Source organism: Hemicordylus capensis, chromosome 2, assembly GCF_027244095.1.
Source record: "Hemicordylus capensis ecotype Gifberg chromosome 2, rHemCap1.1.pri, whole genome shotgun sequence".
Classification (NCBI taxonomy): Eukaryota; Metazoa; Chordata; class Lepidosauria; order Squamata; family Cordylidae; genus Hemicordylus; species Hemicordylus capensis.
In genome coordinates, this window is record NC_069658.1 from 367,626,880 (window position 1) to 367,638,723 (window position 11,844).

The 11,844-nt window shown below is 40.5% G+C and overlaps 1 long non-coding RNA gene across 2 annotated transcripts in view; it reads left to right on the top strand.

Moving 5' to 3' along the window:
- LOC128345689 (uncharacterized) overlaps positions 1-7,925 on the top strand; it is a 33,247-nt gene extending 25,322 nt beyond the window's left edge. For both annotated transcript variants that reach the window (XR_008316585.1, XR_008316584.1), the window contains one exon: positions 6,107-7,925. This is a non-coding gene — a long non-coding RNA (uncharacterized LOC128345689). The remainder of the gene's footprint in view (positions 1-6,106) is intronic.
- Positions 7,926-11,844: the final 3,919 nt, after the last annotated feature.

An 11,844-nucleotide genomic window follows, 5' to 3' on the forward strand; every position in this document is an offset into this window, starting at 1 on the left:
CGATAGAACAGTTTGTTTGTTTGTTTGTTTATTACCTTTATATACCGCCCCATGCAAACAGCTATGGGCAGTGCACAGCAACAAAAATAAAACCCGTGAATCAGTCCTTTAAGAACAATCATTACGAAACAATTTAAAAACAATGTAAACCATCTCTATATATAATTCTCTAAGTTGTACCCATGGCTAATTCCATGTGTGGCAGATCTCACGAGAGCTTGCGAGCAGAAGCACCTGATTGGGTAGTGGGGATTCCATATGCAGATAGAAAGGAGGAGTCCATGATAGCAGAAGCACCATGGTGATTGGGCAGTGGGGATTCCATATACAGATAGGGAAGAGGAGCCTGTGATGGTTAAGGTCAGTTGGAATGCAACTGTTACTGGTTGAAAGATATTCTTGATTGTAGAGGAGAGGAGAATATAGATAGATAGATAGATAGATAGATAGATAGATAGATAGATAGATAGATAGATATAGATAGTATAGTGGGCAGGGGTCTGCAAAGAGTGGGGTTGTGAGGAAGGAAAGAGCTTCTTCAGGAGAAGGAGGCTGCTGTTGTGTGAATTAGATGAGGAAACAAGATGAACAAGATCTGTTAACCCAGGAAGGGAGAGAGAGAGAGAAAGAAAGAGGAAGGAAGGAAGGAAGGAAGGAAGGAAGGAAGGAAGGAAGGAAGGGAAGAAAGACAGAGAGGAAGAGCGAGTGGGGGAGAGAACGAGAAAAAAAGAAGGGAAGGGAAGAGAGAAATAAGGAAGGGTGAGGGACGGGCCCGTGCCTGTCAGTGGCCTTAGGGGAACAAGCAGCCATGGTGGTGGCAGCAGCAATGAAGAGCCCAGTCAACCACTTCTGCTGTTTGGAGCTACCGAGGCCATTGCCGGAGGGAGGTAGGCAGGCAAGGGAGAGGCCCGGGCCTGTCAGCGGGGAACGAGCGGCCATGGCGGTGGCACCAGTGAGGAAGGATCCAGTCAACCGCTGCTGCTCTTGTGGGGAGGAGCAGGAGCGGGGCTCGGGTGAGGGTGGGAAGGTCTCTGAGAACAGGTGGCTGCAGCTTGGGCAATAGGCACCAGCAACGCTGCAGCTGCGACCAAGAGGGGTGAGGAGGATGGAGTAAAGGGATGGAGGAGTGACCAAGAGGGCTGAGGGTGATGGAAGTAATGGGATGGAGGAAGAGGAACAGGAGTGCGGCTCAAGTGAGGGTGAAGAGATCTCTGAAGTGAGGGGGCTATGGCAGGGGGTGAGGGGAGCAATCAAGTAATAGTGTGCAGATGCTCTGTGCCGGTTAAGCTAGTTAACGATTAAAATATTTAAAACAGTTTAAAAGCCCTGGGAGGCCAGGCCAGTTTTAAGGGCTCTCCTGAAGGTCAACAATGAACTCAAGCTACGGATTTCTTTTGGGAATGCATTCCACAGCCCAGGAGCAGTTACAGAGAAGGCCCGCCTCTGAGTCACCACTAGATGTACCAGTGATGTAACTGTAGGCAGAACTCAATGACCTTAAAATGTGATGGGGATCATGCAGAAGAAGGCACTTTCTAAGGTAGCCTGGACCTAAGCCATTCAGGGCTTTAGAGGTAATAACCAGCACTTTGTATTTTGCCTGCAAACATATCAGCAGCCAGTGCAACTGTTTTAAAACACACATAATATGGTCTCTCCGGGTTACCCTAGAGACCAGTCTGGCTGCCAAAAGTTTATCAGGGCTTACAGCTCTGACTGTGCTGATCACCTGGGGGGAGGAGAGGGGAAAGAGAGTGTCATGTTTAGTCCAGCTGCCTCTTTCTTTCCTTCAACTGGTGATCACACTTTGAGAGAGAGGGCATGCCCTCACCTCTTACCTGTGGGCTTCTCAGAGGCATCTGATGGGCCACTGTGTAAAACAGGGTGCTGGACTGGATGGGCCTTGGGCAGGGCTGTTCTTATGTTCATATGAGAACTGTTTGGCTGGTGCAGGTGTCACAGAAGAGTACTCCACATGTATTCCAAATATTGATGTGTTTTCCCCCACACAACAGGCGTTTATGTTCCCAGTAGGAGAGACCAGCAGTTTAAAAAAAACAAACACTTGGACATTGCCCTCAGTGAACCAGGCAATTGTCTTTCGAATCCCCATTCAGTCATGAAATTCACTAAGTAACTCTGGGCCAGTCATAACCTAATCTACCTCAGCCTAGTCTACCTCACAGGGATGTTGTGAGGGTAAAAATAACCATGTACACTGCTCTGAACTCCTCAGAGGAAGAGCGGGATATAAATGTAAAAAATAAATAAAAATGGAAGAAAACAAAATAAAATAGAGAAGTGAATTCATATAAATAGCTTCTATTCAACATGTCCTAATGTGCTCAATAAAGCACTATTTGCACTGAAGATTTCAGTGAGATTAAAATAGATTAAGGTCTGTGTACTCTAGTTTAGTTATTATTTTTATATAATGTACTAATTGCAAACTCCGGTGACTGAGTTCCAATAAGATTGGAAGCAAAACAAGGATAACCTTGGGGGACTCCCTAGGAGTAGGTTACACAGCAGCAAATAAAAAATATCTCCCCACCAAAAAATAATCATGATGGAGACTGATTATGTTCTGTGCTAGGAGCCATGGAATGCTGAAGGTTTCAGTTGCCGGGGTGGGTGGGATGGGACTGAAGGGGAGCAGTGGCAGCACCCTCCAAAAAATGTTAGAAGGAACACAGAAGGGACAAAGGACATTTATGAGTGGGTGGGCTGTGTCCCACATATTAGGTTTCTGAAACAGAAATGGGGTATGTGGGGGCAAACCACTTTTCTGGGGGCATGTTTGCCTATGCATGCTAGGGATATGCATGGAACTGGCAGGGGCTGGTTTGAAGGCAGGGGTGGGACAACTTTAAGGGTGAGGGAGGGTGCACTTACCCCTCCCTCTGCTCCCCCCCCATCGGCACTCCATTTGTAGAGACCCCGTTGAGGCGGCAGCATACCTCCCTGCTGCCCAGTCCCCTCCTTGGCCAGAAGTGCTGGGCATGTGTGTGCATGCTGGGCATGTGTGTGCCCACGTTGTGCCCTCATGTGCGTGTCCAGCATGCCCATGCACACCCAGTGTGTGCACGCTGGGTGTGCATGTGCATGCTGGGCACACATGTGAGAGCACAATGTGGGAACACACGCGCCTGGCATGCACCCGTGCACCCACCACTTCTGGGGTATTCTGCCACCCCGATGAGTTCTTTACAAATGGAGCACTGTTGGGGGGAAAGTGGAGGGAGGGGCAAGTGCAGCCTTCCCCACCCTTAAAGTTGTCCCACCTCCCACCTTTGAGCCTCTGAACTTGCTGTAACAGGGCCTCCGAACAGGTTCATGCACATCCCTAATGCATGCATGCCCTGTGGAATCATTCGTGAAGGGGAGGGAGAGGTAGAGATTGAATTGCTCTGCATGAACCTTGAGCAGCTTATAGTGTTTTGGAGGTGAGCATTAGCATTGGAGACATGCAACATTTTAAACTATGATGTATTTCCTGCTTATAATTTGAGATAATAAACATTCAGGAAACACTGGATTTCCATTATTCAAAAATACATCTTGTCACTTTTAATTTATTTCATTTTTTCCCCAATTAGTCCTTCATCCTAGTACTAATCTTAGTCAGTTAACTGGCAAAAAAAAATATTTTTTTTGCAATAATGCACTGAACATAATATGTGAATAATTGTACTAGGATAAAGATCTGTGTATCTGTACACTGTACACAAACTGTAAATGTATTGGACATAACTTGAATTGAACATAATATGCCCAAGAGCACTCACCAATGACTTTGCTGTGGCATGCTCTATCAAAAAGACACCCTGAGATAGAATTCTGAAGTAGCAAGTGTTAAGCAAAATGAGATTTCTACTGATAAGGTGCAGGGGCGGAGCCACCATTGCACGAACGGGTTCAAAGAAAAATTTTAAAGCAGAGAGAGCCACTCCCAGCCTCACTAAGACTGCGACGCTGGGTGGAATATGCTTGAAAACTGGGGGCACGGTTTTGTTTGTGAGTGCATCGTGCATCTCCCTGCATGTCAGACACAGCAGACGTAGCTGAGGGCGGTGGAGGGGGGGGGGCTGCTGCCAGCGAGCTGAACCAAGGCTGGCGGTGGCTTCCAGACTAGAACATATACAACACCCATGTAAAAAGTTGCCATATTTTACGGGTTGGACTTGATTGATGTGATGGACCTCAGCACTCTTTGGCCACAACTGCTGATTGTTCTGCTATATGGTCATGGTCATGGATCTGTTTCCAGAAAATGGAATTTATATTTTCATATAATATTCTGTAGTAGAAGTGCCACAGACGTACCACCACTGGCAGTCACTGATGAAGGAGAGCATAGCTGACATGATGCACACTATTACAAAGATGGTGTGCATTGGAGGAAGCTTACTGTGGGCTCAGAAGGCAGCAAGAATGCTCCTGCATGTGCAAGTAGCACCTTCAGAGTTTTGCCTGTTTGGCACTCCCATTGTGCTGAAAGGGAGAAACTGCAGGGATGCTGTCTTCCAAGCCTGCACTAGTGTTGCTGTGGTGTGCACAGTCATCATAACAATGCACATCATATCGGTTACTGGCTTTACCTGCACCTTGGCTCCTTTAGCCCAAGTAGGAAAGGAGTAGCAACTGCAATCCACCAATAGCAACAGAAGGTACCTCAACCAGAAGAGCAGCAGCTTCCTCTGTACCTTGGCTCTTGGGACATTAAGAGATTTCTAGCTCCAGAAGGAAGGGATCAGAGGGCACACTATGCAGGCAACTGCCATTCCATTCTTTTAATGAAATTGTATATTGTTCTTTTATTGCAATGTTGTAAGCCCTTTGCACAGTCCTTGGTGTCTAAAAGGAAAGGTATTAAATCTTCTAAACAAACAAATCTAAAGGTATAGGAATTAATATAAGAGGTGATATATCAGTAGAAAGTGGTTACTGTATATACAATTAATTCTAAACCATCATAATTGGTGGTGCCATTGGTTGTGGAAATGCTTCCCCTTGCATCATAGGATTATAATAACTAAAGCCTCTATCTTCTTCTTGTACTTGCTCATGGAGATACACCCTGTAGGAGGTAATCTAGGTAGTAGAGATGTGCACAAAACAGGTTTTGCATTCCGTTCTGAGCTTGGAATGGAATGCAAAATTCCTGGAACATTCTGTTGGAACCACCAGTTGAGCCAGTTGTTCTGACAGAATGTCCCTGTTCTGAGTCAGAATGTTCCAAGCACCATTTTGGATTCCAAAATGGTGCTCTTCCGGCCTCTGTGCACACATGGCAGCCATTTGTGTAGTGGTGCTGACTACACATGGCTTCCATGTGTGCGCAAAGGCCCGAAGAGTGCTCGGAACACTTGGAATGATCCGACTCGGAACGGGGTCAGAATGGGGTTGTTTGAAGGGTGTTCTGTTCCAGACTTGGAAGCTATGCAGCTTCTTGCATATAAGAGGAGCTCTCCTATGTACAGGGGTTTCTTTTCTTCACTGACTTTAGTGGAGGTGGGAAGCTCTAAGTGCACTTTCCACTGCATAAACAAAGCTGCTTTCTTCCTAGAAGTGAATGGGGAAGCCCACTTATGCAAATATGTTTGCACATTAGAATGATTGTAGTATTTTGGACTGAAGGTGGTATATAATCATAGCATAACCATTTCTGTTATTAATTAAGAATAAAATATAGTATGTTATTAATATAAACCATTTTACTATAGCCCAACCAGTGAACATTTCAGCTTCATGTCTATTAACATGAGCCAGCATTAACTTCTGTTTGGTTGGGGATACAAAAAGAAAATTGCCAGATCCCAAAGCAGCAGGCACCTTTCTGCTGAATGACCTTTCTCTCCTCAGTACAGGCTTATTTGCAAGAGTACACAGACACAAGTGGGCACAAACACATTTCTCTTCAGCAGCCAGCGAAGGCTTATTTTGCAAAGAAACATGGAGTGTTAGTTGTTGAAACTAGTTGTGCATTCCCACAAACAAATGACACTATTCAGAATATTTTCTTTCCTGACCAGTAGAGAAAGTCTTTAGTGTTGACAATGCTAATATTATATGCAAAAATATATTTTGTCTTTGTATTTTGCAGATCTTTATTGCTTTATATAAATTGCCCAGCAGGGAGAGGGTCAGGGTATTAGTTTTGCTCCATGCTTATGGATATACTTAAGGAGGGAATATAAAAGGGAAATGACTTTCCTTTCCTGACATACATAAGTGAAGGAGATCCAGAAGATTTTTCAAGTTATTTCTTGCATTACTTCATGGAAGAGATGGTCCTGAATGAATATTGCAAAATGACTTTAATGCTATTTGGGCTTTAAAAAGAAAGTTTCAGCTTTCACAAGATATTGTGCTACATGGTATGGCGATGAAGAAGCTGTCAGGAAAAAATCCTCCTTTATGGCTAAAAAATTATACTCCTGTGACCACTTGCCTTTATCTGAGTTCTGGATAAAATAAGGAGCAGGTTGTATATGGGGAAATTAATGTATTTGAGAGAAACAGCTGGACAGGATGCAAGGAGCTGAATCAACTTGAGTTATTTATTCTAAATTGTTCTTAAGGCTACAATTGGCCTCTAGAGGATGTGTTCTAATGTTAACCTGTCTTTAAAATGAATGAAAATTATTAATTACAACATTTAAAAGGAAACAAGATAAGTGCTTGTCTAATAAATGTTTCTTGAGATTGATATTGTTCTTGTAAATGACTTTTCCCACTTAATGGCTCAACCAGCAGTGTTAATTTCATTTGTTTCAGCTCAGTTAAGCATGCTCTCTTTATTGTCTGAAAGGAATTTTGTTTAGAATGTATCCTTAGCATTGGGGGCTAATATTTTAAATCACTCTGATCAAACAAGAGATGCAGATTCTTATCGGGATGCTGGTCCATATCATGATGTTCATCCAAATCCCGGCTAGGTGTATCTTTTGATGCACATGGGAATAAGCATCCGAAACTAGCATGACTTGCTGCCTGAAATTACAGCTGGATCTACCACCGCATGGTTTTGTATTTGGGTTTTTTTGCTCAGTTTATAAGTAAGCCTAGCTTTCAGATGGCATCGATCCAGCAGTTTTTTGAAAATAGATATGGTCTTACAATTACTTTTTCAATCACCACACCCTGGTTTTCCTTTTGTATGGAAAATTAATATGCCCTTTTATTTCCTTTTTTAAAGGAGAAAGAATACTTCCACTCTGCTGCATCCATTTCAGATATATAGCTAACTATTTAGTTTCTTGAGCATTATGTACATGGAAATCTAGTTAATAATCAGAACATGCACAAACATGGTAGAAAGTTATGTGGTGTGTGATAGCTGTATTCACATTACTCCTAGTAATGTTCCTCTGAGATGCTGGTAGTAGAAGGATCTCTGATATTCAACCCTTCACTGCATTTATTTATTTTTTATCATCACTGATTCCTTTTTATCAACTTATCCCTCTGTTCAGAAATCAGTTGTTATCAGCCTTCTGTGTTCTCTCCCATATCTCCTTGTATGTCTTGCACCACCTACTTTCTCCCCATGCTTGCTGCACTGTCACCATCACTACCATCATGCGCATACCATCATCCCTTATTTATTTGTTTGTTTGTTTAACATATTTTTATACCACCCCAAACTTATGTCTCTGGATGGTTTACAACAAAAAATGACAACAGAAAGTTAAAACGTTAGTTAAAATAAATAAATGACAACAGAGAAATTAAAACATTGGTTATAATAAATGACAGCAAAAAGTTAAAACATTGTAACCTGAAAATAATATTTTAAAACAAAACTATTAAAATTGTATTTAATTAAAAGCCTGGGTGAACGGATGTGTCTTTAAAGATTTCTTAAAAATTGTCAGAGTTGGGGAGGCTCTATGCTCTGTCTCCCATATCTCCTTTTATGTCTTGCACCACCTACTTTCTCCCCATGCTTTTAAATCCCCTTGAATTCTCACTTCTTCATAGCCATTTTCTTTTAGGCTTTCTTATTCAACAGGGTCTGCTTCCAATTAACTCTTCCAAAGGGATACAGAGAGGGGGGCAAACTACCTGAGGCCACACAAGGCTAACTATTACTATTATTACCTACAGACATTGTATGCGGGTGGGTGGGTGTACCAGAGGAGGCCCCCAAGACTATGTTTTGCCCCAGGCCCCAGTTACCTCTCTGCAGCCCTGCCCTCATCTAAATATCCCATCCTTGCTGCTCCTTTGCCAAATCCTGTTAACTCCCTTCATTGCTGTGCTGTCCTTGTAATCTTATAAGGGAGTTTACCTGGTGGAGAGGTTATGTCATTTACTATTGAGATCTGTAAGCAGCTTTGTTGTAAATGTATGGGGCTGTTAAAATGCCAGCTAACAGAGCAAGAAGATGAATTTGCTTTTTAAAATCCTCCTGTAGATTTGAGATGAGGAGTTCTCAAAGGATTAATGGACATCTGCTTTTTTATTTCCAATCCTATGAGAGGAAATGAATCTAGGGCACTGTGTAACTCTTAAGATTGTGTTTTTTGTCTATTATTGTTGCTTCCAAGTACAAATAGTATACAGGGCAACCATGATTTTATTGGACTTAAGATGGCTAAGCTCTGGAGAGGTGTAAAAAAAAATGTAGAATTCTCGGAAAGGACTGGAGTTGTGACCGACCATCCAGCTGTTTCAGTGTTAGTACTCCCATAGATGCTTCTCTGTATTTTGTTTCAATCTCTTACACATATTTTAAAAACCAAATAGGAGTTAAAATATGCACGTACTCAAAATAATCAGAAACAAAAACAAGAATATATTTTGCATATATAAAATTAAAATGTGAAATAGGTTAAAAAAAATTAAAAGGACAGAGGACAAATGCCTAGACTTCACATCAGACTTCATGTAAACCAAATCTTTATGTGCATAGTGATAGAATGATATTGATTCAAAACATAATTGCTGACCATATTCTGTATTCAGTTATTGGTCAACTACTGCTCTGGGTATAGTTGCTCCAGATCCTGGTCCATAATTTAGGATTGTAAGAACCTTTGCACCAGGGGGCAGATTATTTTTTGCTGACGAAACTCTTGCAAAGTGCAATGTACGTTGACAAGGCTGTATAAAAAATTAAAAATAAAATATGTGACAACATGAGCAAATTTAATTCTGAAAATCAAGGGGATGTTCCAAGAATGAAAATCTTTTATGATGACACCTTTAGTAAGACAAAAACAAGAATTCACATAGCAACTTCAGGTCTTCTAACAATCAGTGATACAGAAAACATGAACAAGTAACTTTTTTCAGTAACCTTTGAAAGTGGAACTCAACTCATGTGTTTGCTCCAAGGGGAGATGCATATGCTCAGGACTGTCAGTCAAGGTCACAGATGGGAAGACGTGTGAGTTCTCTTTTCAATTCTTACAGAATAAGCAAGAAAATAGGAAGCATACTCTGTTCAGCAGTTTTTAGAGTATTCAGAGCCTGCATTTATTTATTTAATTTATTGATCAAATTTGTATATTTCCCCAAACTGGCATCTCTGGGGGGTTTTCAACAACATAAAACAAATTAAACACAAAAATAAAAATCTTAAACCAATTTAAAGCACTGTTAAATTAAAAAGCTTAAGTGACAATCAGTATTATTAAAAATGATTACTGTTCCTTGAGAATTTTTCCTTATCAGTAATCTGTCCATTTCCTAACTGTAGATGCATGAAACTACATGAAACTGTGTTCAGTGATTCAGTAATGTCAATGATTGTGAATTGCCATTCTTGGTTTTATTATTTTTAAATACCAGCATGTTTGACAGATAGATAGATAGATAGATAGATAGATAGATAGATAGATAGATAGATAGATAGATAGAACAGGCTTAACTGTGCAAAACAAAATAAACCTAGGAAGCCTGCCTGAAAATTGTGTATCATATCATTTTGACTATTTAAAAATGCATTGGAGTTTTACATGTTTCTATTGAAACAAGAAAATAATAAAAGTATTTTGTTGAGCCTTTGAACTGGGTCCCTCCACTGAAGTGAAAACAAAAGGTCACCTTTGAGGAGTGGGCTGTTTGAAGCTTTTTGAGAAGGCTTTAGCAGTCATGGGACATTCTTTTTGCATCCTAATCACACTGTTATCAGTATGTTCCAGGCTGTTCAGGAGTTGGGTTGACAACAGAATATTGATTAAAGTAAAATTTGAACAAGATTTGAGACAAAATTCTTTAGGATTTTGAGAAAAGCTAAAAATGTTTTGATAAAACTGGCAACATTTTAAAGTGGTGTTTCACATAACTCTATGTTGCCACAGGATTTTACCTAAAGTGAAAGAGAAGCAACTTTTGATATGCAATGTCTGTAGAATGTGAGGATAGGAAACCAAATGAATTGTAATGCAACAAGTGGATTTCTCAAGAGGAGGTTGTACATCCCTCTTCAAGAAGATATAATTTTGCAGACTATAGATGTTTTGATTAGCTGGACTTTTTATTATATGTCATGATGAGGAAAATTACTCAAAGTAATCCCACTGAAATTAGAAGGACATGTCCAGTCCTTACAAGCCTAACTGTCAATTTCAATCGGACTAATGTGAGTAATTTTCCTCAACATGTCAGCCACTGTTGTTATGAAATTCCTGTTCTCACTACAGCAAGTGTAAAGAAAATGATAAGATAAAGAAAAAATATTTTTTCAGATTACCACCTTAAACAATAACATTCATAATCATTCAAAATGTCAACTACTTCCATATTTCCTGGAATACTAGGATTTCAAACATTAAGGCTTTCACTATACTTTCACAATCTGAAAATAAACATTTAGACCATTTTCAAGATCCATTCAATGGTATAAATGCACATAAAATAGATGCCAGAAACTAGAGTATGCATTTAAGTATCAATAAGAATACACTTCATATATTTTAAGCATTTAATGAATACACATTAAAACAGAAAAATAATTCATTTTTCTTGATTTTTTCCATAGCACAATCTGTGTGCCTATATAAAAATTACATTAACAATCCTTCCAACAACACTCTTTCCATTGGCTGAGATCCAAAGAATCACTCAACAGATACTGTGCAACCAAGAAGGGTTGTGATTCATGTCTCTTGAACAATTGCCTTCCATGTCACATGACAGGGGTTCCTCACTTTTGGTCCCCAGGTGGACTACATCTTCCATCTACTCTCCATAGTGGTCAAAGGCTGTTGATGTGGTATGTAGTTTAACAACATCTGAGAACCCAAGGTTGAGAACCTCTGTCATATGACAAACTGTTCTTGAAATTGAAGAGGTATGGGGGTTCACTGAGCATGCCCAAAGTCTCTGGGATGCCTACTTAGCTCTTTGGATCCCATCCAATATCCCTTAATTGAGGACAAAGGGATTTTCCATTGTCTACATTTTCTGACCTCCTTTCTGCCCTTCAAATGGAGTTTGCTTACACTTATTTACACAAAATATTGGTGGCCTCATTTCATCATTTTGGTTTGGGCTGCCAGTATAACATATTGTTTTGCTTTCCAGTCCTAGCAGGAAACAAATCTACCACTAGTCACGAATACATGACTTGTAGGCTCAGTTCATCCTGAAAGCTTTAGCAAACATGTTGTTTCTAACAACACATCTGATGTAATGTTTATAAAAGTTCAGTGTGTTCTTTTTTCTGGTTATTGGTGATATGACTGTTATCAAAACACACCATTACAGCCTTTCTTGACCTTGACCTTCAGAAGACAATAGAGGTGATTTTGAAAAGTAAAAAAGTTAACTCTTTCTTGTTCAGATGTGAAACCAATGCTTCCTTCCTAGGCAGAAAAAATTATTCCTGCC